The sequence below is a fragment of the Cherax quadricarinatus genome, chromosome 29, assembly GCF_038502225.1.
Source record: "Cherax quadricarinatus isolate ZL_2023a chromosome 29, ASM3850222v1, whole genome shotgun sequence".
Classification (NCBI taxonomy): Eukaryota; Metazoa; Arthropoda; class Malacostraca; order Decapoda; family Parastacidae; genus Cherax; species Cherax quadricarinatus.
In genome coordinates, this window is record NC_091320.1 from 35,688,938 (window position 1) to 35,696,437 (window position 7,500).

Below are 7,500 nucleotides of genomic sequence, written 5' to 3' on the forward strand. Positions count from 1 at the left end.
CACACACACACACACGCACACATATATATATATATACATATATATATACACACACACATATATACACACACACATATACACACATATACACACACAAACACATATATATATGTATATATATATGTGTATATATATACATGCAAGAAATACAGACAGTGTTGAGTAACACTTTGTTAAGCAATTCCATTTATGCATTGTTGTTGTTGTTTTTCTTTATTTTATTTTTGTTTTGACAAAAGAATCATTGTACATAAGAATCATTTGTTAAATTGTTCTGGTATGTGCAGAAAAATACATATTTTTAAAAACTAATTGAAAACTGTTTGCAGTCTCCAAACTTACAAACGAGTCAAAAATGGCATAGTAATCTTATAATGTAAACACCCATTTAAAATGTAATTGACAGTTTGCATATAAGATGTTTTTTAAAAAAAAAGGTAACAGTGTAATTCGTAATTTACAAATGTTATCTAAAAATCACAAATATAGTTTATAATTTAAAAATATAACTGCCAATTAACTATGTAATTAAGACTGAATAATGAAAATGACAATTTAAAATGTAATTTTTAAATAAAAAATATAATTTACATTGAATTAACTCGAATTTCCTTTTGATAATTATATAATTTCTTCTTCAGTTTTCCATGTTAGATTTTTTCTAAAAAATAATAATTGTAAAAACATTAAAAAAATACCTATGAACGCAAAATAATAATAATAGTAATAATAATAATAATAATAATAATAATAATAATAATAATAATAATAATAATAATAATAATAATAATAATAATAATAATAATAATAATAATAATAATTATAATAATAATAATAAAGTAATAATAATTATAATAATTTTTATTATTATTATAACATCTGTTACGGTATTAATATCCACATGAAACTGTATTAAAGTGAATGAGATAAATATGTGTAACCCTCCTCGTAATAAAGAAAATAATATCATTGCTATATACCTCACTAGTGAGGCTCTATACCTCACTAGTGAGGCTCTATACCTCACTAGTGAGGCCTCATTTAGATTATGCTGCTCAGTTTTGGGTCTCCTTACTACAGGATGGATATAGACTCATTAGAGAACATACAGAGAAGGATGACTAAAATGATTTACTGTGTAAGGAACCTCCCGTATGAAGATAGACTTAAAGCCTTAAATCTCCACTCTCTGGAGAGACGAAGAATGAGGGGAGATATCATTGAAGTGTATAAGTGGATGACGGGCATAAACAAGGGAGATGTTAATAAAGTACTGAGGGTGTCGAACCAGGAAAGAACCAGAAATAATGGATTTAAGTTGGATAAATTTAGATTTAGAAAGGACATAGGTAAGTACTGGTTCTCTAACAGAGTTGTAGATGCGTGGAACAATCTTCCCAGTTGGGTGATAGATGCTAGGACCTTGGGTAGCTTTAAAAAGAGATTGGACAAATATATGAGTAAGAGGGGCTGGGTTTGATTGGTGTCATTGGGTACGGTAGTTAACTCTTGAGTAGCTTTGGGTAGACCTTCTGCAGTGTTCCTCCATTCTTATGTTCTTATGTTCTTATGTTCTTAAAGGCTTTACGATAGCCTGAGAAGGACCTTCCTGCTAAACTTTACTAAATATTTTGATTTTCCTTAAGGCCATTTTGTACTCTGTGTTTGATTGCTATTATATAAAGTTTACAGTACTCTAGTGACTGCACCACTAGAGCAACTTTCGTAAACTGTGGAACACTCTTGCAGTACACTGGAGGAGCTCTTTTGAACAATATTCAGCGATTCTGGGAGTAAACTAAGAGAGCGCTTTAGCAGAGTGTACAACTTGGAGTACATTATGGCTCTCCGGCCCTTGCTGTAATTTAGGTGCTTGAGGGCCGGTGAACTGTGAATATTCTCTCCATTTTTTCTAGGTGAGCAATACTGCTGGCCTTAATTAAACGAGGCTCTTATTATACAGTAACATTGCTCTCTAGAGAATATTCCTGACTTTACAAAATGTGAGTACACAAGCCTCTCTTGTTCTTTTGTTCTGGAGAGTACTTAAGCTTTACAAATGCATGAGCAGCGTAGAATCTTGTTATAGAATCTTGTTATTCTATTCAAAAATGAGTAACTAGAGAAGCATCTCTTTGTTTTCTAATCTAGAGAGTTTCTTATATTTTTCCAGGTGAATATATGTAAACTGGAATCTCTTGTTATGTTGGTGTTGAGGATTAAATATAAATTGATCAATAGTATAAGTAATCTGGAATCCCTTGTTACGTAAGGGTAGAGGGTTAAATATGTCTTCAAAAGGGATTAAGTAGCTTAGTAAATCGTGTTTTGAAACTTATTGTTTTTAAGCCTGTCGTTAAGAAGAATGAAAGTCACATTACCGTGGCTAGAATATTTCATGACTATACCACAATCATGCTACATACACAGTGAGTCATGGTATGTACACCGTGACTTATGGTATACACATAATAAATCATGGCACATACATAGTAATACTACATTCATCGTGAATTACGTTATGTATGCATGTTACAAAAAACGCGATATCTAATAATGATAGAGATCTCCAGTGAATACTATAAAGTACTGCCCTTCTAGCATCCAGCCTGTTACTGGGTTTTTGTAACAAGTAGTCAGTATCCTGGTCCAATTATCCGTTAGAATTTAGTAAGATTCAATAGTGCTTCAGGATTACAACTGGTAGGCTACTAACTAAAGAAATTAAAATTTAATATGTTTATTAATAACAAAGTTGTCTAGGCGTATAAAATCAAAGTAAATTATAGTAATTAATTGAATATAATATAAGATACAAGTTGCTACACTTCTCTGGTGTACAGTAGTATTGTGCTGAAGGCACATATCACATCTTTATGGCTTTTAAGTACCGTCTGGTACATTGTTAGCATTTAATAACATAATACAAATTTATATATACAAGTAAGTTTTTGTGTATGTGTGTAAGTGTTCTAAGTAGTTCACTATGTCTCAAGACTCGACTAGACTTAACCAGTGACTGACTAAAAGTCCTAACATAAACTAACTTATTGACCAACCTGGCAATCAGAACAGCTTGCTTGAACAATAAAACGACTGATAAGCCGAACAACAATATAACAAACAACAGCGACACAGAATCAGGAACAAGGAGATAATATGACGACACTAAGTAGGGACCATCAGCAGATCCTCCACAAAAGTCACAAAACTCCCATACTACTGAATCTAAGTTCAGCATTAGAAAATCCCCGACTGTGACAGTACACAGATACAAGTACAATTTAGGTCAGAAGCCATAGCTCAGGACCTGAGTTTCTCAGAGTGTCTATGCGACACACAACCTCAGTACAACGTCGAAATTCACTAAGTCTAGGCTATGTTCTGTGAACAGAGTTACACAGAACCAACAACAAGAAAGCAACAGAGACGATCTTCCAACAAGGGCCAGCAAGGGAGAGCTGGAGAGGCACGTCTTGTTAGAAGCAACGTCAAACAGACAAGAAAAAGCGCAGGCCAGGCAGACACTCACTCCTGGTGAGGTGTGATCACCCCCTTCCTGAGCACGTGACTCTCCGTGGACTGCTGCTGCCCAGCAACACAGAGAAGCCAGCAGCGTAACGAGCGGAGAGAAAACACAGTAGTTAGACAATGCTGTCAGCTACTTAACACTCACGAACTATGAGCACTAAATAATATATATATATATATATATATATATATATATATATATATATATATATATATATATATATATATGTATATATATATATATATATATATATATATATATATATATATATATATATATATATATATATATATATATATATATATATATATATATATATATATATATATATATATATATATATATATATGTTACATCCTACCTAATAATATAACTAAGTCAAATAATAACATAAAGCAATATATTTACGATTTAGCTAATATCGCAAATATAATCAATATAAAATTATGTGAACAGGTAATATACATTATATACATTGTGACCCATTCAGGGGTCGCACTAATGTATATATATATATATATATATATATATATATATATATATATATATATATATATATATATATATATATATATATATACATATATATATATATATATATATATATATATATATGTATCTCTTAAATCTTCTGTGCCATATTATGTAATATAATATATATATATATATATAGATATATATATATATACAAATATAGATATATATATATATAGATATATATATATATATATATATATATATATATATATATATATATATATATATATATATATGTCGTGCCGAATATGTAAAACTGGTCAATTAGCAAAAACTCATTTAAAATTAAGTCCTTTCTAAAATTTTCTCTTATACGTTTAAAGATATATTTTTTCATTGATGTTAATGTAAAAATTTATAATTTTGCACAAAAAGAATCTTAGAAAACTTACCTAACCTTATTATAACAACTAAATATATTTTAGATTTGCTTACAATAATTTAATACTAAACAAACACAGTGAAATATATTTTTTTCGTCAGGTTCAAAATGATTTTGGCGAAATTATTGCATACACAAATTTTCACTTGTCCTATATGGCAAGATGAGTGTTGCTATTTAAGCCAAGATAGAAAGTTCTGCCTATTCGGCACGACATATATATCACACATAAAGTGGGAGTTGTCACAGCTGCTCTTTGCTGATGACACTGTGCTCTTGGGAGATTCTGAAGAGAAGTCGCAGAGATTGGTGGATGAATTTGGTAGGGTGTGCAAAAGAAGAAAATTAAAAGTGAATACAGGCAAGAGTAAGGTAATGAGGATAACAAAAAGATTAGGTGATGAAAGATTGGATATCAGATTGGAGGGAGAGAGTATGGAGGAGGTGAATGTATTCAGATATTTGGGAGTGGACGTGTCAACGGATGGGTCTATGAAAGATGAGGTGAATCATAGAATTGATGAGGGGAAAAGAGTGAGTGGTGCACTTAGGAGTCTGTGGAGACAAAGAACTTTGTCCTTTGGAGGCAAAGAGGGGAATGTATGAGAGTATAGTTTTACCAACACTCTTATATGGGTGTGAAGCATGGGTGATGAATGTTGCAGAAAGGAGAAGGCTGGAGGCAGTGGAGATGTCATGTCTGAGGGCAATGTGTGGTGTGAATATAATGCAGAGAATTCGTAGTTTGGAAGTTAGGAGGAGGTGCGGGATTACCAAAACTGTTGTCCAGAGGGCTGAGGAAGGGTTGGTGAGGTGGTTCGGACATGTAGAGAGAATGGAGCGAAACAGAGTGACTTCAAGAGTGTATCAGTCTGTAGTGGAAGGAAGGCGGGGTAGGGGTCGGCCTAGGAAAGGTTGGAGGGAGGGGGTAAAGGAGGTTTTGTGTGCGAGGGGCTTGGACTTCCAGCAGGCATGCGTGATCGTGTTTGATAGAAGTGAATGGAGACAAATGGTTTTTAATACTTGACGTGCTGTTGGAGTGTGAGCAAAGTAACATTTATGAAGGGGTTCAGGGAAACCGGCAGGCCGGACTTGAGTCCTGGAGATGGGAAGTACAGTGCCTGCACTCTGAAGGAGGGGTGTTAATGTTGCAGTTTAAAAACTGTAGTGTAAAGCATCCTTCTGGCAAGACAGTGATGGAGTGAATGATGGTGAAAGTTTTTCTTTTTCGGGCCACCCTGCCTTGGTGGGAATCGGCCAGTGTGATAATAAAAAAAATAATATATATATATATATATATATATATATATATATATATATATATATATATATATATATATATATATATATATATATATATATATATATATATATATATATATATATATATATATATATATATATATATATATATATATATATATATATGCCACTCTGGTATATATCATGGGATACTCGAGGTTATAAACATTACTAATCCAATTACTTTCAAGAGCAAAAGGTTATTAACCTTACTGACCTCCGGGTGAGGTGAAAATCTTTCTGTCTCATGATGTTTAAACCTACTTAGTTTGCAAGCAATGATTTTAATACTATTTTATAATTATTATCACTATTGCTATTATTATTACTAAAATTCTAATAAGAATCGCCAGTGTGTGTGTGTGTGTGTGTGTGTGTGTGTGTGTGTGTGTGTGTGTGTGTGTGTGTGTGTGTGTGTGTGTGTGTGTGTGTGTGCGTGTGTTAATTTCAAAATGCGCTTATTCACTATTCACTATGAAAAAATGTACATTTTCTATCAACTGAATATTTACTAAACAAAAGAAATTTACATCCTTCACTTAAAGGCTTTAGATAATGGTCTTATATGTTCACGAAATATTTAAGACCCACAAATCGAAGACATTATCAAAATTAGCATAGAAAAGATTTTTCTTCAAAACTTAATAGATTTCTGAGAGTAAACTTTTATATTACCAACAAACTGATCTTAACATTAAACTGTGAGAGCCTCAAGTGTTTATGTTTGAGTGAGGAATTAAAAAATCATCAAGTATAATACCAGGTGACATAACAAGGACATTTTTTTTCTTTGGTTAGTTGTGGTGGTGTGTTTGTTTCGTCTGCACTATAGGATGTATTATTTGATCCTCCTCCTCCTCCTTCTTCTTTTTCTTCTTCTTCTAGATTGTACCCTTCTTAGTTAGATTTAATGCAATTTCACAACAATTATAATCCGACTAAAGTTTGCCTGTAACACAATATAAGCTAAATTTAATACGCTTTTGTTACAAACAATACCTGCGTTATACAAATGAATCCCTTCCGGTGCCGTGCCATAAAAAAGTAATCAAATGAACTCAGGATTTATACACTCGGAGCTGTGTTCCTCTCATATATACATGTACTCAGACTTTAATCCCTCGTTTTAGGGATGAAATTACTCTTTTGAAAAGGTTAGGTGCGGTCTTAACGACATCCCTCGTCTAGTCTATGGGGCTTTAAACCCCATTAACCAACCATTAGAAAAGCTTAAGCTCCCATGAATCACTGTAAGTGTAAGCCTGATTGTGGCGTAGGCTTACACTTCATGAGATTCTCAGCAATTGTAGAGCCGGAGAATGATGAATTATCTGTCTCCTCATGCTGGGGGAATGTAAGTTGATGCTCGGAGTTGAATAAACGAAACTGAGTGCAGACATTGCCCCGGGTAACACGACTTAATGTTGAATACTCCAGGCTGGATCATGCTCCTCGCTAGCTTTAAGTATTACTCAAAAATAGTGAAGTATTCTCCCGAGCGTTTGTTTTCCCCTGTCCTCGAATCGATGTCGAAGTGTGTATATGTTAGTTGTCATTGTGTTTAGTGTCTTTGTTTCTGTATTAATGTCCCTCTTCCTGTGTTAGTGACTTTGTTAATACGTCAGTGTCTTTGTTTTGTATTAGTGTCGTTGTTTCTGAGAAATGTACATTGTGTGTTTGTATCTGTTTAAATACGTTTGCATAAGTTTGTGTTTCTTTTATGTGTAAGTGTTTTAGCTTAAGTGCT